The sequence below is a fragment of the Rhododendron vialii genome, chromosome 6a (assembly GCF_030253575.1).
Source record: "Rhododendron vialii isolate Sample 1 chromosome 6a, ASM3025357v1".
Taxonomy (NCBI): Eukaryota; Viridiplantae; Streptophyta; class Magnoliopsida; order Ericales; family Ericaceae; genus Rhododendron; species Rhododendron vialii.
The window spans coordinates 8,560,184-8,586,346 of NC_080562.1; the positions used below are offsets into that span (position 1 = coordinate 8,560,184).

Genomic DNA, 26,163 nt, shown 5'->3' on the forward strand with positions numbered 1-26,163 from the left:
AAGCGTTGGTAGATTGGATAAGATGCACTGGTAAACAATACGGGTTTATCATTGTGATTAAGGGTTCAAGGAAACTCTAATATTGTAGATTGAAAATTGGATGATTACGTCTGCTTGTAGTATTAGTATCCGAATGGTGTCAGGCTATCTCATAGTTTTCATTTGGTTCGGAAATTAGAATCCAATTAAAGGTATGCAGATCAAATATTAAAGTCTGAACATGGGTATAACTTTCGGATATTAGTTTCCGAAATTATTGATCCAGTTTGAACATTAGTGTCCGATTGGTTCGGATATCTGATGGTTCTCATTCTGTTCGGAAATTAAAATCCAATTACTGGTATATAAATCAGAAATTAAAGTCCAAAACTTATTATATATTTCGGATATTTATTTCCGAATTGAATTTTCTCCGAATGAATGGGCTGTAATGGTTGAAAAAGCGTGTGGATATTAAAACGGAGAATTTGAAAATTAACTCCCTTATTTATTATTGGTGAAAATGGGATGTAATTCTTCGTCTTGTATAACGTGCCAACATGAAAATATACATTTGCAAAAATTTTATTCCTCGTAAAACGTGTTCATGTCCAAAAATTAAATGATGCTGGCATTTTTCTGTCGTAAAAAATGGATTATTTGGAGCGAATTTATTCCTCGAAATACGTGCTGACAGGACTATTAAATGACACCTGAGATTTTGTCAAATACGACAACAGATTTTGTGTAGAAATTTTTTCGACATGACTATTCAATGACAAGAGTATTCAATGATACTTCAGATTCTTTCGCGGATGGATGGGATACACAATATTCAAACAAGATCGAAGAGTTTAAAAACATAGTGGGGAACGATGTGGCAATGACGGACATAATCGAACTAGACTAGGTTGGCTCGAAGGGCTTTTATGTAAAATTTTAGTTCATAAAATCTTATTGTAAAACATGAAATTTATGCAAACCCTTGTTTTTGGTAGTGTTCTATGTTTGTCTAGAGCATTTTCGGTTCGTACGGCACTCCTCATTTAAATCTAAATTTTCACATACGAGTATTGTGTAGCGAATTATTTGTGCCTAGGAAAGTATCAAGAATGATTCAACCATAAAATTTACGTTTTCGTGCCCTACTTAGCATTCATATTTTAACAATATCCAATTATTACAAATATCCTAATAGTTACCCGCAATACAACAAAAGTCATTCCACCACGAAAAGTAGTCCATAAACCATGGCCATAAAGTGTCCAAAATAAATACAAGGCCATAAAGTCCATCAAAATGAAGCTAAAGCTTGCTCAGCCTTCCTCTTCCTTGCAGAAACGGTAGGAGGAACTCGTTTCATTTCCTGTACATTTGAACCATAGTTGTCAAAATCGTACGATTCACACAACGATATAAATCTATACATGAATCAAGGTTTATCACATTGTTGCATTTGACTAATATGAAACCACATGAATGAGTTAACAATTCAACTTTTATAATTGGAAAAAAGGTCAATTTGATTCTCAATTCGATTCAGTATATGACGACTATGGTTAGAACACATGAATTAAAGATAGGAGGATCAGATACTAATTTCTGAATACAGATAAGTAAATTAGATTCTAATAACCGAAATAGAGGGGACTAATCGGACAGTAATGTCCGAATGGGTTATTAAGATTTGGATATTAAAATCTGAATGAGGTAATAAATTTTGAATATTAAATTCTGAATGAGCTAACAATTCATGCATGGTTATTAATAGATGAACAGAAGAATCCTTAGGCATATAAACAATTCGACACACTGATGGCTACATTTTACAAATAATAAAGACAAAACAGGATTAACACAGGATTTCTTGTTATGCTATGCATGTTACAAATAGATCTCTTTCTCTCAATCTTTATCCTATGTCCACAAAAAGCTATATGACAACTATTGATGTGACAAAGTAGTTGTTTGCCTTTCATGTTTGTGTTTACGGATCATGTGCTATTTTGTTTGGTGGTTGACATGTCAAATATTTCAAGATACTCTGGCATTGGTAGCCTATGCCATGTTGGTGGATACTACTTAAGACAAATATCAGAAACTTTCTGCCTGAAGACAAATACAGGAAACATTGTAGAATCCACCTTCTCTTTCCCACTCTTATTCTACACATTGTTGACTTTCTTCATTCCTAAAGGAGAAGCTTCAGTTATATTTGGAACTATAGGTTCTTTTGATGAAGTTGGTATTCTAGAGTCTCTTTATATGCAGGTGGTGGAACATTACAACTTAAAAACAGCATGCATGTGAAAAATTCAATTCAGACGCTTAATACAAAAAAAACATCATCAGAACGGTCTAGAATTAGTTGGGAAAATGTCCAATTACTAGCTTACTACTGCACTGTACAACACTTAGTTTGAAGATGAATTTCTATCATGTTGTCCATGCTAAAATATGCAACAATCAAAATTGGTGGCTCCTTTTCCCGAAATGAAGTTACGGGAGGTTTCTGAAAGTCTGTTGTATTGCGCTAATGAAGGTGTGCTTCTCTTGGTTTTAGTATACCAAGTTACCAATTGACTACATTAACATCCTTTGGTGACTTGTTTCAGAAGAACATAGCCAATTGGACTTTGATATCAAAACCGAAGGTAATTAATTATTTCAGAAAGGGATTTTCTTCGCATTTGTGTTAATGGTACAATTTCTAGGAGTGTAATCAAAACAGACTTTTCACTAGGTTATTGTGTTACAAATTGAAAGTGTTTCTACGTGTCATGACATTGTGAGTTATAGTTGTGAAGCCATATCGCGTCTCTATAAGCATAATAAAAGAGCTACAACTGGTGTGTTGAGCACTGTTTGCATCTTACAAATTTATTAACATGTGTACAGACTACAAAGCTCATTGATTTGGCTTGCTTTAACATTTAGACATTCAAAAATTGGTTGAAAGAAAAGCTACAGCTCTGGTTACAACCAAGGGGTGCTAATCGAAATAGAGAGGACTAATCGGACTATAATGTCCGAATGGGGTATAAAGGTTTGGATATTAAAATCCGAATGCGACAATAAATTTTGGATATTAAATTCTGAATGATCTAACAATTCAACTTTTATAATATTCGACTAGGGGGCCATTCGGAAATTAAAATTCGAATGAAACAATCAATTTCAGATATTAAAATCCGAATAAGGACAAACAATCATCTATCCGAAATTGTGAAAAACTAATGTCCGATTAAATTTTAAATACAAAAAATAATGTATTGTGGGTTTCTTTGGAAAAAAACAAAAATCAAACGAAAAAAAAAATCGCGTAATAACAAGATTCAAAATTTTACCGATGTTCCACTTCGTTGTTGGTGATGCCGGTGTGGTGTGCTTTCTTCTCACACCTCCTTTGCCTCAAAGTTGCGCGCTACTGTCGTGGTGTGGTAGGAGTGGTGTTGTGGTGGGGACTGTACAGAAGAAGAAAAAACAGGGGAGAGAGAGAGAGACGAGAGAGATAAACGGGGTGGGGAGGCGGGGAGAGAGAGAGAGAGTGAGAGAGAGACGGGGTGGCGGTAATGGTGGGTGGGTGGTGGCGCCGTGGGGTGGGGAGGCGGGGATCTCCTGCAGAACGAGAGAAAAGAGAGAGAAGAGAGAGAAAAGAAAGGATCGGGGAAGAGAACGATAGAGGTGCTGGGTTGGGTTGTATGTATTATGTATACAAGGGCAAAAAGGGGACTTCGTGGATATTCTTTTGGCTGCAAGTAGCAAATTCTTATAAGGTGGTGGTTTGTAGGTAGCAATTGGCTGCGCGTAGCAGAAACTACGTTGCAAATAGCGGCCACCTTTTCTTTTCCTTTTTTTAAGTTCCAAACGGAGCTTGAATTGGGGAATTGGAGGCTTTGGGGGGTAACATATTGATTGATTAATTAACTGAGTATATCCACTCCATTAAACAAAGGAACTCATTTTCTTTCTCCCCGCCGACGGTTTACCCACCGACTCCGATGTGGACGCCGACGCACTGCTGAACCCAGCTTTCCTTTCAAGCTTTTCCAGCCGGTGGATTACTCCGGATGTATTCTCAACTGCAACGACGCTGGTGGAAATTCTCAACTCCAACGACGCAGACGTCGACGCAATCGGATCTCTTTCTCGTCCTCCCTCTACCGCCTCATCTCTAATGGTCAGCCCACCTAACTTCATCTTCTCCTCCTTCAAACTCTGGTGCAGTAATTTTCCAACCCCTAAATATTTTGAGAGTTTCGTATAAAAAATGCAATTTTGAGTCCTTATGATATTAGGGGTTTTAAATTGGGGATACTTGCATTGCTTTCTGTTTCATTTTCGATTCAGTAGGGCTGGGGTGTTTAACTGTTGGTGATGGGAGCTGCAATTAGCTGCTGACGGAATTGAATGGGGTCGGTGGGTAATGGATCAGGTTGCTTCAGGTGTTTGCAGTCGGAAAATACTTGGCAATTGATTATGTTTTTGGGATGTTGATTATGATTGTGATTGTAATTAATATAAAAGCTGATGGCAAAATAAGCAATTAATGGCGAAGTTCCTGCTTATAACAACAAAAGAGTTCTCTTCTTCCACTCTTTAGATACTTTCAATTTATTTATTTTGCAAAGAAAAGAAAAAGGGACAAAAAAAAAAAGAAAGAATAAGTTACAAGGGTATTATAGTCAGTTCAGCTTTACCGTTAACGAAGTTACGATTGCACTCTACTCCAAAACCACAGGGAGACAATTTGGTCATTAATTAAACTCAAGGATGTCATCTTCCAAAAGGACAAATCACAAGGAGGTGATCTGTACTTTGCCCTTAAAAATAATAGTGTCATTTTAGTGTCCTCTAACATTAGTAAGGTCTTTGAGTCTATAAATAGATGTGCAAGTCTTTCATCTACTAGTTTTTATCATTTTGAAGAAATAATATCGAGAGCTTAGACTCTTTTGCATCACTTTTGGGAGTTTCTTTCTCTAGATTTCTTAATGGAATATTTGGTACACCCACCCTTTTTAAAAAATTACGCGTCTTTTCATAGTGAACTATCATTTAGGAACGGAGGGAGTTAGAAGTAATGGAACTGTGCTTGGGGATCTCTCCCTCTTTATACAAGAAACAACTAATAAAAAACCTAATGTCCATATAACAAACCAAGGAAACCCGACATGTCCAGAGTTTGCATAATTGTTTCGGTCTCCATTGTCCAAACCTACCAACGTCTATAAACAACCACAACAATCATAGGTCGCTCTGAACATGTCATGATTGCCGTGATTGTGAGCAAGTTATTTAGGATTGTTATTTCGTTTTGACTTGAACGCGTTAGGTATGACGGGGTTGGTCATGGTTTGGGGAAGGATTGGTTATCTATGTTGCATGTGACCTTAGATTATTTCAAGTATCGAGTTCACGATTATGCCTGTTGATATGAATTTTGTTGGTCAGTATTGATTTCTACATAACTGTTATTAGTGTTCATTGTTGGAAACTATTTTTTCGCTTACGATCTGGTGGTGTTTTCCTTATATTCCACATACATCATTTTGCGGTAAGAAATGTCTTTTCTTTGACTTATGATCCATGAGAAGGTTAAGGCAAATCATTTCTACTCTGGTCGTTAGATTTCTAAGTATTGGTGTATTGGGTTCCTCGTTAGCTTTCTTTGAGCTGTGGGTTGTTTATTCAAATCGGTAGTCTGGAAATCTATTTCATACACATGAGCTTTTAGGCAACGAAGCTGAGATGTTTAACTTGAAGTGCATTTGGCCAACGTGACTTCAAGTGTAGTATCAGGATCAGTTTCCTCTTCCATTATTTGGATTGGAATCCATTGATTTTGACAACCGTATTTCATCCAAGTAAATTTTGTTCGAAATAAATTTCCGCGTTATTTGAGTATCATCGAGTTGGGATTTGAACTCTGAGTTATGATTATGTCGTTTGTTGTACTACTTGTGTGAGATTAGCCGGTGTGTTAGACTTTTGAAACCTCTGGGAGAACGTTTAGCAGAGACGTTGACAATGATAGTCACGGATTGTGTAGATCATTAGTATAACAGACCAAGTTGGGTAAATATATGTGGGACAGGAAAGACAAGATTAGAGGAGGATATCTGAATTTACTTTCAGTATGATCGGTGTAAATGATTTGATTTGAAACTCTTGGTTCTTGATGTGTCGTGTTGGGCATTGTATCGTTTGCAGAGCTTGTGGTCACATGACTTGGTTGACGTGGTTTATCAAATTTTGGGACGAAATTTCTTTAAGGAGGGTAAAATGTAGAGATCCGTATTAAATTTCTCTAATTTTAAATGTTTTATAAATTCTTAGGTTGTAGAACAATATGAAATATGATGTGATTATGTATTGGGTGGTTAAATATGCAAGGATATAGAAGTTTGGGAGTTGATGGGGTGACAACTTAAATGGAGGGGTGCTAGTGTTGGTGTGTGTGTGTGGGGAATCACAATCATCCTAGGGAATACTGAGAGAGAGAGAGAGAGAGAGAGAGAGAGAGAGAGAGAGAGAGAGAGAGAGAGAGAGAGAGATTGGCGTCTTCAATCGAATCAATCTTATACATCGTGCTTCCAATTTTGCCAATTGCGCTATTCTACTTTTTTGAAACCCTAGAAAAAGATAACGAGAACTTTGAAGAAAAAGAGAACGAGAACTTTGAAAAACATCAAAAATGACAACAAGCAGCAGCAGATCAGAAAAAGTACACCGAATCTTCCAACGATTCAATTCCAACAGAAATGGCGGCCTCAACAGTGAAGAAATGGCAGCCCTCTCTGTCGCCGTAAAACCTAGGATCAAGTTAAGCGACGAGTGAATCAACTCGATTGTAGACGAGGTTTTCAAGACCTACAATGATTCATCGATGGCGAAAGGGGGCTAACCTACGACAGCCTGTTAAGGACCTACGACGATGGCCTTGGCAATGTTGATCGCGATTTCGATGCCCTAGGGCTTGAATTGAAGCCCGATAGCGATGCCGATAACGTGGCATCTTCGTCTTCGTTACTCGACGAGAGTTCGGCGGTGGTGGAGCCCAGCAAGAATTTGGAGACTTTGAACAAGGTACACGTTAAAATTTGTAATATTAAAAACTTCATTTTTTTGTTTTTTCTACTAAGGAGAAAGATAATGCCATGAATAATTATGTTAGTGCCTCTTTTGTGTCAAGGATTTAAGAGTCCATCTCTGTTTTTGTCCCACTCTCCCCACTCCTTTTTCCGTTAATGCCACGAAAAAAACTTTTTTTTTTTACTTAACCCCCCTCACTCTAAATCCCTCCCGTTAGTTTATTTTCTCACTATGGCATGCCTGTTAACCATTTTTCTTGGCAATTTTTTGTTGTGAAATTTTTGGACCTCAATATAGTTTTTGGTTACAGGCCGAGGAATGCCTTTTCCATTCTCTTGGTGAAATTAAGTTCACCCCAAATGAAAAATAATTAGATTCGCTGCAAGGCTGCTCATGATCGCATGATCTCTGGCATTTAGTGGGTATAGATAAGCGGCTTTCTAGCCTAAGAGAGACCTCAGTTAGCCAATTGAAGGATTTTTTGATTTTTTTTCCCCTAAAAAATGAGTAGAATTTTGTTACTTTAAAAATGGTTTGTTTGACTATTGCCTTTTTAGTTTTTAGTCAAGGATCCTTTCGGTAAGGAATTGATTTGGTTGAAAGAATCCGTGTTTAATAGGATGAATATGCTAGGTTCCCCTGGATACTTCGTTTTGATTTGGTAGCACTTGTCTTGGCGGGTTCTTTGTTGCATGCTCTCACTGAAACAATAGAGGAGGGTTTGAGGTGACGCGTTCGTGGCAGATTATACACAGCTTGTTATCATTATATCACTACAAATTCTACGGGCATTAAGATCCGCGTCGAAATTGTTCGTACTTCACTTCCCTTACTTAGGGATTTGTCATCTATCCAGACATTGGAAGAAGATACAGTGTTCTTTATAGCCATTCTTGTTATGTTGAACTAATTGGTTCAAAATGAAGAATACAAGGATTTTAGTTTTGAGGTGCTCGAATTCGTGAGAAAGGGAACTACGCTACCTAAGAGATTGCATCCTGCTTCATTAAGTAATTAGGGGCTTGCAAACTGTAGCTCATGAATTCAAGTACCTCAAAACTAAAATCCTTGTATTCTTCATTTTGAAACAATTGGTTCAACATAACAAGAATTGCTCTAAACAACACCATATCTTCTTGGCTTAATTGCAAGAACACCCCCTAAACTATCGTGTTTTGGCAAGTTCACCCCCTTAAGTTTAAATTCGAGCAACTTCACCCCCCAAACTACCAAATTTGAGCAACTTCACCCCCTCCCCCATTTTCCGTCCATTTCTGTTATAAATTTGGATGGAAAGTTTCAAAATTGGGTACCAGTACCACCTAAAATTCGGTACCAGTACCAAATGTGGAAACTTTCCGTCCAAATTTATAACAGAAATGGACGGAAAATGGGGGAGGGGGTGAAGTTGCTCGAATTTGATAGTTTGGGGGGTGAAGTTGCTCGAATTTAAACTTAAAGGGGTGAACTTGCCAAAATGCGATAGTTTAGGGGGTGTTCTTGCAATTAACCCCTTCTTCTTCTAATGGATAGATGACAAATCCCCAAGTAAGGCAAGTTAAGTACGAACAGCTTCGACGCAGATCTTAATGCCTGCATAACTTGTAGTGACATAATGATAACAAGTTGTGTATAATCCGCCACGAACGCATCCCGTCAAGGCCTCCTCTATTGTTTTAGTGGGAGCATGCGACAAAGAACCCGCCAAGACAGGTGCTACCAAATCGCACCGAAGTATCTGGGGGCACGTAGCATATTCATCCTATCAAACACAGATTCTTTCATCCCAACCAATTCCTTACTGAGAGCATCATTGACTAAAAAGGCAGCAGTCAAACAAACCATTTTCCAAAGTAACAAAATTCTCCTAATTTTTTAGGGAAAAAAATCAAAATATCCTTCAACTGGCTTATTGAGGTCTCTTTTAGGCTAGAAAACCGCTTATCTATACCCACGAAATACCAAAGATCACAAGCAACCTTGCAGCGAAACTAATTATTTTCTATTTGGAGCGAACTTAATTTCACCAAGAGAATGGAAAAGGCATATCCTCGGCCTATAACCAAAAACTATATTAAGGTCCAAAAATTTCACAACGAAAATTGCCAAGAAAAATGGTTAATAGGCCATGCTACATTGAGAAGGATTCAGAGTGAGGGGGGTTAAGTAAAATAAAAAAAGTTTTTTTTTTCCGTGGCACTAATAGAAAAAGGAAAGGGGAGAGAAGGGACAAAAACAGAGATGGATTCTTAAATCCTTAACACAAAAGGGCACTAATATAATTATTCGTGGCATTATCTCCCTCCTTAGTACAAAAAACGAAGTTTTTAATATTACAAATTTTAATGTCTACCTTGTTCAAAGTCTCTCCAAATTCTACGAAGGGACCATAACTCCTTCGTGCCCATCAGTCTTGAGAAAGTAAACTACGCTACCTAAGAGATCAGAGCGGTGGAAGTTGGAGGGAGGGAGTGCGATCGAAGACCTAATCATCTCAGATTAGAGGAAACTATTGCACATAGACTGTCAAGAAATGTCAAAGCCGATGGTTGGGAACGATCGGATTTCCCCCTCATATGCGAGTCGTGCCTCGGTGACAATCCTTATGTTCATATGGTAATCTTTCACCATAATCCGTTTAATTTAATGTTGTTAAGAAATTGAACCACAGATTGAAGTTTTCTGCTTGTATTATGAGAGTCGAAGTTCTATGAACCTACCCTAGGTTGATTTATTGTCTGAATAATCTTGGAAATAATCCGTTTTAGAAAATTAGTGGTCTTCTTTGGCCCTACGAGCGAGGCGCACGCTATTCTGAAAGTGAGGCACATCCATACGGAAAAAAGTAGGAAAAATAGCATACACTAATATTTCAAATAATAAGCACTAAGCCAATGAGTAATAGAAAGCATACCATCTAAAAGATGCATGAAAACATCTACCACATCTAAAAAATTCAAACTTTTGTTTTCATATGTAAAGCTATTTATGAAAATGAAGCTCATTCTAAAAAATTTCAAAAGAAAATCCTTTCCCTATTCAAATATAGGTTGACTGTGTGTGTTGTGTTTACGTAGTTTATGTGACACATATATGGATAGGGAGAATACCTTGCTATATATATATATATATAGAGTCCGGATCCAATGAGGGATCCCGCATGGTGCTACCTTGCGGGACTCCTCTTTCCTGATCGAATTGCGACGATCCGAGCCGCTCAAAGTGATCAGAACGTGATTTTAAGGGTACCCGCGAGAAATCAGCAAAAAAAATGATCGGGAAGGGCTTGATCCGAACAGTTTTTTATTGAACGGTTCAGTAAAAAACTGCTCGGATCAAGCCATTTCCGATCATTTTTTTTGCTGATTTCTAGCGGATACCTTTAAAATCACGTTCTGCACACTTTGAGCGGCTCAGATCGTCGCAATTCGATCAGGAAAGGGGAGTTCCGCACCGTAAGGCCGTGCGGGATCCCTCATTGGATCCAGACTATATATATATATATATATATATATGTGTGTGTGTGTGTATATTTATATCGACTGTTGATGTGGAGAGACAACCGAGAGAGGAGAGATGACCGAGAGAGGTGATATATAAATATGTATATCGAATGTTGATATGGAGAGTCGACGGAGAGGTGAGAGGATAGACGACCGAAGCTGATGAGAGGAGAGACACTGATCACCTAAGTACTCTAAGGTTGATGCAGATGAGAGGACTGAGGAGAGATGATCAAGAGCTAAGAAGCACGGATACGGATTGTATCACGGAAAAAAGTAGGATACGATATGTTGGGGGATACTTTGAATATAAAATTAAATTAAAAAACCCTAAAATTTCATTAATGATTAAAGTAACAATAGAATCCATAATGTACTGTTTAAAAAAACAATCATGTACTGTTTAAAAAAACAGTAATAAGGGTTTTAGTCTACTAAATATTTTTTTTAAAAAAATAACAGAAGAGAGAGAGAGAGAGAGAGAGAGAGAGAGAGAGAGAGAGATGTAAAATGTATACTGTATATACACAGTATGCAATATACACACACACACACACAGAGGACGGTTCAAGGGACACCCAAAAAAACACCAAACACCCAAAATTTCAATCTCATAGTTCCCGATCGAATTTTTATGATCTGAATCGTTCAATGTGTGCAAAATGTGATTTTAAGGGTGTCCGCTAGAAATTAGCAAAAAAAATGACCGGAAAAGGCTTGATTTGAGCAGTTTTTATTTGAACTGTCCAATAAAAAACTATTCGAAACAGTTCGGATCAAACCCTTTCCGGTTATTTTTTTTGCTGATTTCTCGTGGGTACTCGTAAAATCATGTTCTTATCATATTGAGCGGCTCGGATCATCAAAATTTGATCGGGAACTATGAGGTGTTTTTTTGGGTGTCCCCGGAATCGCCCTAATATATATGTATATATATATATATATATACACACACACATGCACACACACTGTACATACAACGACAGAGGCGAGCGAGAAGAGAGAGACGAGAGAGGAGAGAGAGACTTACAGGTGAGACCGAGAGAGAGATTAGAGATGATAGAGAGGAATCGCCTTCTTTCTTCGCATATTTTTCTTTCGTTTTTCCGTTTCTGATCGATAGGAAGAACTAGAAGAAACATATATCTGGCCCTAATTGCAGTTTAACCCATATATTTTAAGAAATAACATATTTACCCCGCGCGCATCCGAAACGTATCCAAATGTATCCGGAGCGTATCCGAATACCAAAAAATAAAAAATAAAATAAAAATAGGATGCTCTAAAAAAATGTATCGGATACGTATCCGAGCGTATCCGTATCCGATATGCGTACGGTATGCAATACGGAGGCCAAAATAGAATATCTGTGCTTCATAGGTCGAGAGAGATGATGTGAGGCGATGACGGAAAATCGATTAAAGACCATTGAATTTTCAATTGATATCTAAGGTAATAATTTTAACGTAGACACATCACACATAATCCTAGGGCTGTGATCGAATTTGAAACAAGCGTGCCTTTTCGCACCTCGTCGCCTTTGTCACCTCTTGCGCCTTATTAATGCCCTTGTCTGGGGTAATACAAGGCAATGGGGGTGCTCCTTGCCTAGGTGCATCTTTGACAATTATGCAAAATATATGACCCGTATTTCTCCTGGCTATCATCACCAAGTAATCTTATTATAAGAGTTTTTTTCGTGGGGCGCTGATAGGACCTTGGCTCCTTAATGCTCTAGAAAAGTGAGGTTGATGGCTGTTAAAGATTGGATGGCACTGGTTGAATTGTTGGTTTTAGCTCTAAGGGCCCCTATCTTGTGCACCTAATATAGGAGGTCGATAAATATGTGACCTGGATTACCTCTCCAAAACCTCAGAATTATTGGTTATATGACTTTGTTGTATGTGGCTACTAAAGTCATCGACTCATATTTATTGGTTAAATGGTTAAATTGTGGAACAAATTAGTTGAAAAATCTCTGGAATGGCCAGATCAATTAATAAGTACCGATTGTTTTTTCACAACCCAAAAACTAGGAGGTAGAATTTCATTGACCTCAGTTGTTCTATGTCTTGCATGGTGGCATTTATGCGAATGCACGTGTTTGTGTAAGTTTGTGTATATAAGAAAGAGTATAATGGACCGTCCTATTCAGTGTCTGCACCTGGTTGCTTATATCCCTGATTCACAGGTAAATCTTAAATGTAGTAGAAATAGTGAATGAAAGCGGCAGACCTTTTATGTTCACAAAGATGTTTTGGGAATGTGTACGCGCGTATATTTGTTCACATCAACCTTGGTGCTATGTTCTGCAAATATTTTCCCTCTCTTTGGTTACTATTCTAGACTTCTAGTTCTATTCATTCCTTTCTTGTCTTGTTTAATGGCCATATTGGATATTGTGATTCTTTTTTACGTGTCAATGCAATGAATGTTTTTAGTTTTTTGAATACCAAATTTCATGAATGTGTTTGCATTTCGATATGTTTGTAGCTCAGTATTTTCACTTGGCTTAAACTTCTATATCCTTCAGTAGAGCTTAGCGGTGAGCATGGGCTGGGTTTGATCGGGATTGTTCTCAAGCTGTCCCTGACCCGAATAACCATAGTAGAGCTCTTACAGAGTGTTGATCTGTTTGAGTACGGGCACGTGCAGGACTGAGAAGAAAAAAAGAAAATAATTCAGCCATCCATGGCACATACCCATAGTAGCGATCTCTAATGTTTTGCTGTGACAACTCCCTGTTTCATCATCTCATGCCTGTAAGGGCACCGAGCACCTCTTGTGCAACCACCCATTGCGTAGAAAGTGCATTTGTGTGCTGCATTTCTCTTGTAATATGGTGTCGTTCTCTAAAGCTTCAAAATGGTATCTCGTTCGGCCACACCTTTCCTTTGTTAATATGTACATATCCACACGTAAACACTTATATGACTGTGTAACTGGTGAATAAATACTGCTATCCTTTCATGTATATGATGAATGATGTAGTGGCATGGTCCTGTCTAGGTGCATGAACACATGGCTGTGTGTAGTGGATGAGTGATCTTGGAACTTTTTCCCCCTGAATTTTGTTCGTGTAGAAAGATTTCAACCAAATATTGTGAACAGTGGGTGGAATTTCCTGCCTACTCAGATTTGCATCAATGTATGTGCTCAGGGAATTTTGACCGCATTACTCGTTTAATTATATGATTCTCATCATTCGTTCATTCCATGGGATGTTTCTCGTGTGCTCGTAGACGTGTAATGCATCGTTCTTTTATTTCACAATTCCCATCATTCGGTTATTAAAAAAATTGCAGAGTGAATGACCTCGTTGCAATGAAGCTATTAAACAAGGCAGGTGAAATGCCCTCTCTGTAAGCCCCGGAGGATGAGAGCATCAAAACCCTGTATGTGGGTCGGGTGGACCAAAGAGTAACCGAGCAAGACTTAAGGGACCAACTTCTACGCCCAAGGTGAAAGTGAGTCTTGTACGAATGGTGCTTCAACGCGCTTGTGCTTTCATAACCTACACGACAGGAGAAGGCACAGAGAAAGCTGTAAAAGAGCTATCAAACAGGCTAGTCACAAGGGGCCTGAGGCTGAAGCTGATGTGGGGTTGACCACGAGCGCCCAAGCCAGAGGGTGAAGGCTCAGATGGCGGAGCGAAACAGGTTTTGTTAATGGCTCACAGCGGGTTGTTGCCTAGGGCTGTCATTTCCCAACAGCAGAACCAATTACTGCCACCTGGCACTCAGGAACAACCACCCCCACCTCATATGCATTAGTTCAACATTCCCCAGCCACCTCAGCTGGACAGGGCATTTTATCCGTTAATGGATTCTCAGAGGATGGGTGCCCTCCTTCGGTCTCAAGAGGGGGATCCCCACGGTCCCATAGGGTCGGTGGATACTAAGGGGGTTTGGGAGAAGCAGCAAATAGTGCAGCAGCATAATCGTTATCAAGGTTTTCCGCCGACGACTCGAGGTCAATTTCAACAGCCATTTTATCCACTGCATGAGGTATATGCCGACTCCTAAGCCTTATCAGCTGTACCTATGCCTTATCAGTCTACCATGCCGCTGCACTTGCGCCTCGCCCTCCAGTAGCCCGGCAGTATCCAACAGGGTCATCACCACAGAGGTGATGCAATGGATAAAGTAAGCTGGAAAATTTCTTTGCATCTATGTCTATGTTACCATCCTGCAGCTTGTTTCTGATTACTGTTTTCAAACTCTTAGTATTAAGGAATGTTCTGCTGTGTTTTGTCCAAGTAAATAGTAGATTTTGCAATTTCGTTTTGTCAAGATTTATGCTGTGTTTGGATGAATTTTTGAAAATTTTTGTAGGGATATAAATGGAGAGAGAAATGAGAGTAATGATTGGAGAGAGATAGAGAGAGAATGAGAATAATGATTGGAGATAGGGGTGGGTAATAATTAAAAGTAGGGATAAATAATGTTTTTTTGAGTTGGAGAATTTTTTTTCAAAAAACGATTCAAACAAAGCATTAAGTTTTGACGCGCTTGCATTTGTCCTTACAAGTACACCCCATTATGTTTCAGAGGGAGAACATGTTCAGAGAAATTTGTAGGGTTACAAAACTTCACCCGTTTTCTTCGTAGATAATTAATTACCTTTGTGCATGTGGGTTACCAAAAAAATTTTTGGTTTCGTATTCATGTCCTTTGTAAGGTTTGTGTCATCGTGGTCCTACTAGGGTCCAGGCAGCACAAGATAGTTTGTCTTTCACACAATATCTAGTTTTTTCTTTTCTTTTCTTTTTTCTTTTGAACTGCACAATATATCTAGTTCACATGGTGGTCTTTTGTTGATTTTTCCCCACTGTGGTATGATTCATAGTGATGAACATGGGCAGTTTATCCCTCTGCCTTGTTGGATGAGGAGTTTTGGGTTTGAATTTGTTTTAGCGAAATACTAGTATAATACTCTTCCTGTCTCTAAATAAATATCCGACACGCAAACCTAAGCTTTTAAAAAGATGCATTTGTTTTGTTAAAAAAATTAATTTTTTTTTATAAATGAATAGATAGCAATGAGTTATATTAGATTGTGAAAAAAAAATATTTTTTAGCAAAAAACATGCATCTTTCGTAAGGTTTAGGTTTACGCACCGGACACTTATTGAAGAACGGAAGAAGCATATGTACTCTGAAACTTGAGAAGGATGAAAAGTAGGGGTTGATTAAGATGTGAATTAGGCTAAAACCCTTTCCTCCGCGTATTGGTCATATTAGGTCCTGCGCTATGATGCCCAATGGTGGTCTTGGGGCATCAATGCACCAAAATCTTTCGGATCAGATTACCCTTCTAGATTTTTCACAGTGAAGAATCTAGAAGGGTTTCAAAGGGTGGGAAAAATACAAGCAAGGCAATCCAAGTACAAAGACCTGGGGCCCTCCAATTCGCCTTATTTGGGAACCAACCCCATTAATTGGTTAGTTAACACCACACACGGATTGCCACCTCAGCTCAAACAATCTCATCAATCCAACAATAAAACTGTTTACACCACCCAGTCCTAGAAGAGAGCTGGGAGGCCATTTAATTAAAGTTTAATTAAATTGGGCCATGAATTGAAGAGTTATTGGATCAAAATTAATGGGCCAAGGTAATATTAGTTGGGCCCAATTAATTTTAGTCTATTTTGGACAGAAGATTGGATTTATAGGCTTTGGGCCATGTTTTACAAAATTCAGAATGAGGCCCAATAGGTTTATTTTGGAGAAAAGGCCTTGTTTATGTAAATGGATCAAATGGCCTAAATCATGTTAACTGTACGACTTTAGGAAGCTTCATTAAGGAAAATGGGACAAATTAGTGAGAGGCTTGCCACATGGCCATTTGACCCGGTCAAATGGCCCACGTTATTTTAGTCTCCATGGAAAAGGAAATGGAAACGGCCCACTAATTGCTCAACTGCCCTATCAGGAGTAACTCGTGGGTAACTATTTTTTCACCCCCAGTAACTTCCCATGATGGAAAAATACATGGGCAATATACTTACAACTCCTCTCAACCGCCCATGATCTCAAGAGGGAGAAGTTACATGGGACACATGGCACGAGAAGAAGCAAGAAGGGAAATTCATCTGCATGTAAAGCCGTGGAGCATCTTGCCTATAAATACTAGAACTCGAGAAGAAAAATGGATTCATACACCAATCAAACTCAACACTTAAAACCAAAATCTTCCCAGTGAAACAATTATCTCACTTCTCTCACATTCACTCAATTACTTCTTCGAGTAATTCGGGTTTTTATCTCTCTTGTACCCCCAACTTTATTATTACGACATAATAAAGTTATTCCATCTCTCTTGTACCCCCAACTTTATTATTACGACATAATAAAGTTATTCTACGTTGTTAATTCTTTTCCTACACGGTTAGGAAATTATTAAGTCCTCACTCGTAGAGGCAAAACCACGAACCAACACTGCAATTCAGCCCTTAGGTTTGCAACACTTTCGCTCTCACTGTTACAAAGTCATAAAAAGGGCATTCAATCCTTTACGTTGGACGCGACAAGTCCTGGCACGCTCGCTCAGTCCTTGAGCCATTTCGGAGCCGAACATCTTTTTGGCACGCTTGGTGGGACCCTAATCGTTTAAGGGTTTTATTATGGCAAGGAAGCAACAGCAGCAGCAACAATCGGATCCACCCATCTCAGATCCACCACAGAGTCCTGAAGGAGTGGCAGTCGACGTGCCATTACTCGAGGAAGTTGGTCCTCAGATCAGCGCTCAAGATCTTAGTGACTCTACCAACAACGTTAAAAATTATATGTTTTTAGCAGGACGTGAGATCTCCCACAACGTTACGCAATTAATCTCGCAATCGTTCTCTCAGTCTTTGGAACCTCTGACCATAGCAGTCAACAAAATTGTTGCTACACTTACAGAGAGGCTACCGCTCGCTCCTCAGCAGCAGGGCTTTTCATAGTTTGGTGTTTATGGCAACGGTCAAGACCAAGCTAGCTTATTGGGGGTACCTCCCCCTCCTTAAACATTTTACCACGCTACCTCATCTAGCAGCCTTGCACTTGAGGGGCAAAAGGAGAAGGGAGTTGTGATTGGAGGAGCTCAGACGCCTCCAACAAATAAAGATCAAAGATTTGTTTTGGTTGAAGACTTGAGCAAACCTGATAAATTTGACAAGACGGACAAAAGGCCTTTGCAAGGAGGCCAGAGTTCTGGAAAGAACAAAGGAGTTGCTCATACTCCTTAAAGCTCCGATACTCGGGGGGCAAGTCCAGTCCAGAACCAACAAGCACAAGAGGCACGCCCGCAGCCGCCTTCGGTGCCAGACCTGGCTATAGGACGAGATCAAGTCCTGAATTTGCTCCAGAAGCAGTTAGGACCTGGTTTCAGACCTTTGGGAAGACTAATGTATAGGAAGCCTCATACCGAGGAGGTAGACAATATACCTTTCCCAAAGGGCTATAGAGTTCCAGAATTCTAGACCTTCAATGTTGAAAGCATGCAGTCAACAGTGGAGCACATTGCCAGGTTTCAAGTTCAATGTGGAGAGGCTGGAACCATTGATACTTTAAAGTTGAGACTCTTTCCCAATTCTCCTATTGAGACAGCCTTTACTTAGTATATCAACTTGCCACATAACTCAGTGCAGACCTGGGCACAGTTGGAGAAGATGTTCCACCAGCAGTTCTACATGGTAGAACCAGAAGTGACGTTGGCAGACTTGTCATGCTATCATCAACAAAAAGTCATACATTTGCAAAGCCTTTGTCAAGATGGAGCCCAGAAAGCAGCCAGTCCAGAATACTTTTAATAAGCCAACCAGGGCCTATACTTTTGACGTTGGTAGGGCTGAAGCTATCTTTGATCAACTCCTGGCCAACAAGTTGCTCAAACTGCCTTGTGGCCACAAAATTCCAACTCTGAAAGAACTGAAGGGCAAAGAGTATTGTAAGTACCACAACTCTTGGAGTTATACAACTAATAACTGCATAGTATTTAGAAATGATATCCAGGAAAAAATTGACCGAGGAGAGTTCAAATTTCCCGAGAAGGACAAGCAACCCATGGGGGTGGATGGCAATCCTTTTCCCTCAGGGTTGAGTACAAATATGGTCTCTGTCAACATGAGAGGCATGCCTAGGACCGCTCCTAGGCAGAAGATAAGTTTGGGAGCCCCTTCTAGAGAAGTATACAAGTCCAACCCAGGCAGGGACTGAGATCCTAATTATGATGAGAGGGATTTCAGGACCAAATGGGTTAAGAGGTTTGAAAAACAAAATTCATGGTGGTCCAGACCTACAGGGTTGAAGAAACCAGAAAGGCCAATTTGTTCCATGATATGCACAGAATGTGGCCATCATGCCAGTCCTAGTAAACCAGCCCTGAAGAGCATTATTGTGGGAAGGACTGAACCAAGGTCTGAGGAGTCACACAGGTCTAAGGGAAGAATGGTTGTATGTGAATCTGTGTTCAACCGAATTCAGCCAGGGTTGGTTGAGATTGAAGAAGAGCTGGAAAATTAAAATTTTTTTGCTCCTTCCAAGGGCAAGCCAAGGGCTGTGAGACCTCCAGTCACTTCTTCAGATGAGTGGTACAGGGTTGAGCATCCCAAGTTTCCTTCTGGACTTCCATCTTTGTTCAAATCTCAGAAGAGGCGCTGCCAACGATTCAGGCAGGCAGCTAGGAGGGTTGAGGAAGAGGCAGATCTACTAGACGACCCAATGGTTGAAGATAATCCCAAGGGGAAGATGAAGATGGAAGTCCCAGTTGAGGAGTTGTTTATACCCGTTTTTGGCACCACGGATCAGGCTAGCCGTGATTGGACTTTTTATTAATTCCTTAATTAATTCGGGCCAAAGTTAGGTAATTGATCTTTGGATAAATATTAGGCCATGGGTTTTTCCAATTTGGGCCCAAAAAGAATGCAGCCCATGAGAAGAACGTGGCCCATGATTGTTTGGGAAGGTGGCCCATGGTTGGACTCATGAAGAAAGGAGCAGATCTGGCCCGTGAGGTGTTGCCCACTATTTTAGGGATTTGATTGCTGCTAGTGGCAATTATATTCTTTCAAGTTCAAAGGCCAATTGACCAAGTCAATTGGCCATGTGTCAAATACATACAAAGAGAGGGAGTAGTGGGAAGTTACTGCCATGTCACCCATGAGCCGTTAACTGCCAGAAAAATTGCCCATGATCAAACATGCATGAAAAGTGGAGCATCATGGGACACATGTCAACTTATGGAGCAAAGCAGAATTCGGATTTAGGCCTGAATCAGCTTACTGCTGTGCCTATAAATACAAGTTCACAAGATGAAAAACGAATCCAACACCAATCAAAGCTCAACGCTTACAAATACTTTCCTACTTTCAGCAAAGTAGTCTATCAAGTACCTCGTGCTCAAACCCCATTCAAACTCACTTCATCAAGTAGTTTGGATTTTTACTTCTCTTGTAATCAAACTTTATTATCCCGGAGTAATAAAGTTCACGTTTTTACTGTCACGCCCCGTTCCGGAATAGCACCTCATCGGCCTATCCCGATATGACACGCGACAACAGCCCAACAACAACCAGCTACTAGCAATTCCAAGAATAACTAAATATTGAAGTTTAACAGCCACATTTTATTTACATCTCAAAAATGATTGTCATTTACAAACTACAGCGGAAGTCTGTCAAGAAATAAACATAACCAACTATTATCCAATAAAAAAAAAAAACTAAACTAGGCAAATATCATCTATGGGCTGGGAGACAAAGACTCTCTCAGGCCTCAACCACGCACTTCTCAAGCGAGTCACAAAAACGCAAAATGTGACCTGTAGTGGACACCGACCTATACTTGCAAAACTGGAACCCCAAACGAGTTCCAGAAGTGTAAATGAGACATGGATGTTGTTCAATATAGACAATAAATCCAAGTTCATCATTAATTAAGCATTAAGCAAATAATCGACACAAAGTCTTTAATTCGACACAAAGTCACCAGCTCGACACAAAGTCATAATTTTGGCATAAAGCCACTGAATCGACACAAAGTCAAAGGCACGACACAAAGTCCGGCCGTTGGCCGTTGTTGCCCACCGACACGAAGTCACAGTCCAATATTTCAAATTCAATCCAATTGAAGAACATCTATGAATCGAACACTCACCTCGGTCTCCAACAAAAAGAAAACCAACACAGTCACTCCCTACGTGGAGCTGCGGTACTCGTTGCCTCCGAACCTAACAAATATTACGCACATATGAGCTCAAAGTTCAGTTCTAAGAGCAAAGAAGTAAATAATCGTAACAAATGCTACTACAAGCTCCAACATCCCCTTTTAACTAATTTTTTTTTGTTAACAACGCAACATCTAATTAAGTCAGACCCGGCATCTAACTCTTATTTCCAGCTGCTAGAAGCACATATCGCATCACACAAGGGCATGTTTTCAGAATATACAACAATTTCCAGCACATCCTAAAAGTTTCCTGCATGTAACATAATTCCTGCACCTTTCAATGGTTTTTCAGCAACTGCATAAGTGATTTTGGCATTTTAAAACCAATTTCCAGCAAATACAACCAGTTTTCCGCCTAATTCCTGCATGTAGCTATGATTTTCAGCAACTATAGAGGCGATTTTAACATCTATATAGCAGTTTTCAGCAACCAATTAATAGTTTCAGCACCTAAATAACCATTTTCAGCTCAAAAGTTGCATTTTCCAGCAACTAAGCTTCAGATTTCGGCAGTCAAAAGTCAACGTTTTGACAATCTAATGACAAAAATCAACTCTTAACAGGAAGTATAATCTCCATATATTTCCAATAGAAAAAGAAGACAAGGAGAGGCTTAGACTTGATTTCTAGGGCACCCAAAACCCAATTCAAGAACCTAGAAATTGATTACCATGTAGAGTTTAGAAGTTACTTACCAAGATTAAGAATTCAATCTCCCACTCTCTTTCTCTACCACTCGGCAGCTCTCTCTCTCTCTCTCTCTCTCTCTCTCTCTCTAACGTAGAATAGGAATCCTCCGGAGTCCTGCTACCGGTACAGATTTTTATGCACAGATTGTGCACAGATTTCGTTGTGGGGCCCATCATGGGTCCCACACAAATCATCCAAGCCGTTCATTAAATGTAAAACATTTTTTCAAGGGTCCCCGTAAAAAATAAGCTCAATCCAATACTTATAGGTGCTTCATCCAACCATCTAACTTTTCATTCAGATTTTCGGATAATGAAAAGTTATACGATTGGATCGAGTATCAATAGGTATCGGATTGAGATTATTTTTTACGGGAAACCTTGAAAAAATATTTTACATTTAATGAACGGCTCGGATTATTTGTGTGGGATCCGTGGTGGGCCCCACAACAAAATCTGTGCACAATCACAGATTGTATGTGTGTGTAGACTTTCTGAATCCTCTGGCTTTGGGTTTTCTTTTTACTTAAAAGATAATAGGTGTTATAAGGAGAGCATAACACACACATGCAATTAAAGTAATTACTCTCCACCTCCCTCGAGTTCTAAAAAGAACACTTAAGCACCTACAATTAATAGGATGTTACATTTACATCCCATTTTCTATACGACTAGGAAATTTGAAGTCCACAACCGTGTGGCAAACCACAAACTTCATTGTGATCTTTAACCTTTGGGTCACACACAATAGCTCTTACGTTAGAAGTCAAGATTCACGGGAATCTTCATCAAAAGTTAGGCGCTACAAGTCTTGGCACATCCGCGTTCAACAAATTCACGCCTTTGCCAAAAATGAGAGTTTTCATTGGCATGCCCGGTGGGATCCTAGTCATTCGAAGGTTCAATCATGCCGTCGAAGAAGAATCAGCAGCTGCAACCAGATCCACCACAGCCGGATCCATCACTGCCCAATCCTCCAGGTAGTCTTGAAGGAGTTGCTGTTGACGTTCCGCTGCTCAAGGAGGCCGCTCCTCAAATCAGTGCAGAAGATCTCAATGACGCCACGGATAGCGTCAAGAATTATATGTTTTTTGCAGGACGGGAAATATCACACAACGTGTCGCAAACTTTTTCTCAGTCCATAGAGCCTTTGACTCTAGCAATCAATAATATGGTTGCCACGATGACAAAGAGGCTGCCACTCATCCCTTAGCAACAAGTGTTAACACAGTTTGGAATTTATGGCAATGGCCATGAACAAACAGGTCTGAAGGACTCAATACCACCACCACATGCGTTCTATCAAGCTTCTTCGTCAAACAGCCCTGCACCGGCAGGGGAAAGGGCAAAAGGAGTTGTTATTGGAAAAGAACCGACGCCTCCATCAAAACAAGGAACAAAGGGCTGTTTTGGTGGAGAACCCGAACAAGCCTGAAAAAATGGACAAAAGGCCTCGTCACGGAGGACAAGGTACTGCTAAAGACAAGAACATATCTCATGCCCATTCAGCCCCAAAGACTCGGGGGGCAGGCCCAGGCGTGAATCTGCAGGCACATGAGGCAGGCCCACGGCTGCCTCCGATGCCAAACATGATTTGGAGAGATTAAGTCTTGGATTTGCTCCAAGAACAGTTAGGGCATGGATTCAGGCCTGTGGGCAGACCGATGTACAGGAAACCCCATACTAAAGAGGTTGACAGAGAGCCTTTTCCAAAGGGGTATAGAGTTCCTGAATTTCAGACCATTACAGGGGAGAACATGCAGTCAACAATCGAACACATTGCTCAATTTCAAGTGCAGTGTGGGGAGGTTGAAACGAACGACTCACTCAAGTTAAGGCTTTTTTCGAATTCCTTGACGGCAACGGCCTTCACTTGGTACATCAATCTGCCACCCAATTCTGTCCAGACCTGGGCCCAGATTGAAGAGATGTTCCATTAACAGTTTTATATGGTTGAACCAGAGATAACGATGGTGGATTTGTCACGCTATCGTCAACTTCCACAAGAAGGCATGGAGTCTTACCGCTCTTGATTCAAGACAGCATGTTTCAAGTGCAAGATTCCTTTGCCTGAGGCCGAGTATGTGCGTTTAACACTAAACAGCTTGAACTTTGAGTTCAAGAAGAAGTATCATGGTACAGAATTTCAAGACCTGTTTGAACTGTCTGCAAAGGCCTTGCGTTTGGAGAAGCTTCTGGAAGAGGAGAAGGACATAATGGTAGCTTCCAAGGGGACGTACTATTAAGACCCTAATTACGATGTTGCTGCGGTTGAGATTGAGGCTAATTTTAATGTTTATGTGACTGAAATCATCATAGAAAGCCTTATGTTTGCAAGGCTGGTCTGTCGTTTTCGCACCAAAAATATAATTTATAAAACAGGGAATTAACAATTATCCCGAAGAATAGTAGTTAAGTCCGAGATCGTCCACGGAGAGTAAAAAGCTAAGTTGCAATACGTTCAATTGATTTCTAATTTAATTCTACAAAGGAAATGGTTTGGATTTGAGTTGATTTGATTAAACTAAAATTAAACTAGGAAGCAGATTAAAAAGGTTGTAAACTGATTAGTGAAGGGACTAGGGTTTCCGATTCAGTCCCCCTCTGTAACGCAATTGTTTAGAAACCTAGGGTTCATATTCAACATTCAACCAGATCACTATAGGGTAGCAATTCCTATCGATAATTCCCAAAAAGATAATCAAGATTCGTACTCCGTATAGGCTATCTCAACACGGCACGGATTGTCTCATTGAATTTAACCACAGCACGACCCGTCTCATGTCGTATAGTCTATCTCAAAGCCTATCTTAGAACATTCAAAACCATTGTATGACAGTGCTTGAAACCATGGATATAAACACATTCGAATATCAGAAAAAATATAAACTCTCATAAAAAGTTATGGATTGACCAAGTCATACAATCCAGTCGAATATAAAACCCTAGAAATCTAACAACTACGCTACTTAGAGAGACCTCCTCATCACCCTAATCAAGGGATTTAGCCACTCATGGAGTTAGAACAAATAATCATGCATGTATAAGACTCCATTGAAATAACAGTAAGAGATTAAACCCTAAAGCCTTTCGTCCTTTCCTGTTTCAACCGTGAGCACCGTGGCGTCGTCGAATTGCCGTGCTCTTTGTTCGTGCATGGTCCGCGTGGAAAAGAAGCTTGACAGCAGCCCCGTTTTGTTTCTGTCGTGGGAAATCAGATCTCCCCACAAAACCCTTTTTCTCTTCTTTTATAATGTTGCTGCTGCACCGAGAATTGTCTTTTTTCAAGCCCAAGTCCTTCTACAAATCATAATTAATGGGCCCACATTTTCCAAACTCCCCCGTTTTGTCACAAATCATGGCAAATATATGGCCCAATTCCCAGCCACAAAACCACGTGCAAGACTATGCTGTCAATTTCCATTGTTGCTAAGAGTTTAATCCACTGCTTCCCTCTTTCGTTAATATAGTCTACACTAAATCCCATATCTTCATTAATTTTAGCGGCACCGGCTTTGCTTTAAATATGATTTTTTGCTTTTAGCTCCAAATGTTAACCATCGGCTCCGAGAATCCTGAAACACAATTAACAAGTATGAAATCTCAAGTAGCGTGCTAAATGGACATAACAAGCTTAAGTTAGGGGGCGTAAATAGGCATATTTACACACCTATCAAAGGCCTTCGTCAAGATGGAACCTACGAAGCAAACGGTCCAAGAAGCGTCTAATAGGCCTACCAGGGCCTATACTTTTGACATCAGCAAGGCAGAGGCTATTTTTGATCAGCTCTTGACAGACAAGTTGCTGAAGTTGCCCTATGGCCACAAGATTCCAGCATTGGATGAGCTAAAGGGCAAGGAGTATTGTAAGTACCATAATTCTTGGAGTATAATTATTTTGTGTTTAGGAATGATATCCAAGACAAGATTGATCGGGGAGAATTCAAATTTCCCGAGAAGGACAAGCAAGAAATGGGTGTGGATGGCAACCCATTTCCTTCAGGCCTAAGTGCAAACATGGTGTCAGTAAACATGAGGTTCATGCCCAGAACTGTACCTAGGGCCTAAAGTAAGTTTGGGGGCACCATGGAGAGGAGTGTTCAGGCCTGAATTAAACAGCTACTAGGATCCGTGTTATGAGCAAGATTTCACTCTTGAAAGGGTGATGAGGTTTGAAAAGAAGAAGTCCTGGTGGTTAAGGCCTGAAAGAGTCAAAAAACCAGAGAAACCAAGTTGTTCCTTGATTTGCACTGAATGTGGACATCATGCAGTTCCATCCAGACCTGTGTTGAAGAGCATAGTTGTGGACAGAATTGAAGTCAGGCCTGAAGAGCTACGCAGGCCTAAACAGAAACAGATCCAGATCAGGTGGGAATCGGTTTCAACAGAATCCAGCCAGGTGTGGTGGAGATTGAAGATGAGCTCAACAATCTCAGAATTTCAACCCCATCCAAAGGGAGGCCTAGGACTGTTAAACGTCCTGTCATTCCTCCAAATGAGTGGCATAAGGTTGAGCATCCTAAGTTTCCTGCTCCACAACCACCATTGTCCAGATCTCAAAAAAGACGCCGTCAACGATTTAGGCAGGCAGAAAAGACGGCTCAAGAGGAAGAGGATTTGCTGGAGACATAATGGAAGAGGATGACCCTAATGAGAAAAAGGTGATGGAGTTACCTACAGAAA

The 26,163-nt window shown here is 40.0% G+C and overlaps 1 long non-coding RNA gene across 1 annotated transcript; it reads left to right on the top strand.

Annotated features, from left to right (window-relative positions):
* Positions 1–9,397: 9,397 nt before the first annotated feature.
* On the top strand, positions 9,398–14,868 carry LOC131331440 (uncharacterized). Its single transcript, XR_009201390.1, has 2 exons — positions 9,398–9,690; positions 13,883–14,868. It is a non-coding gene; the product is annotated as an uncharacterized LOC131331440 (long non-coding RNA).
* Positions 14,869–26,163: the final 11,295 nt, after the last annotated feature.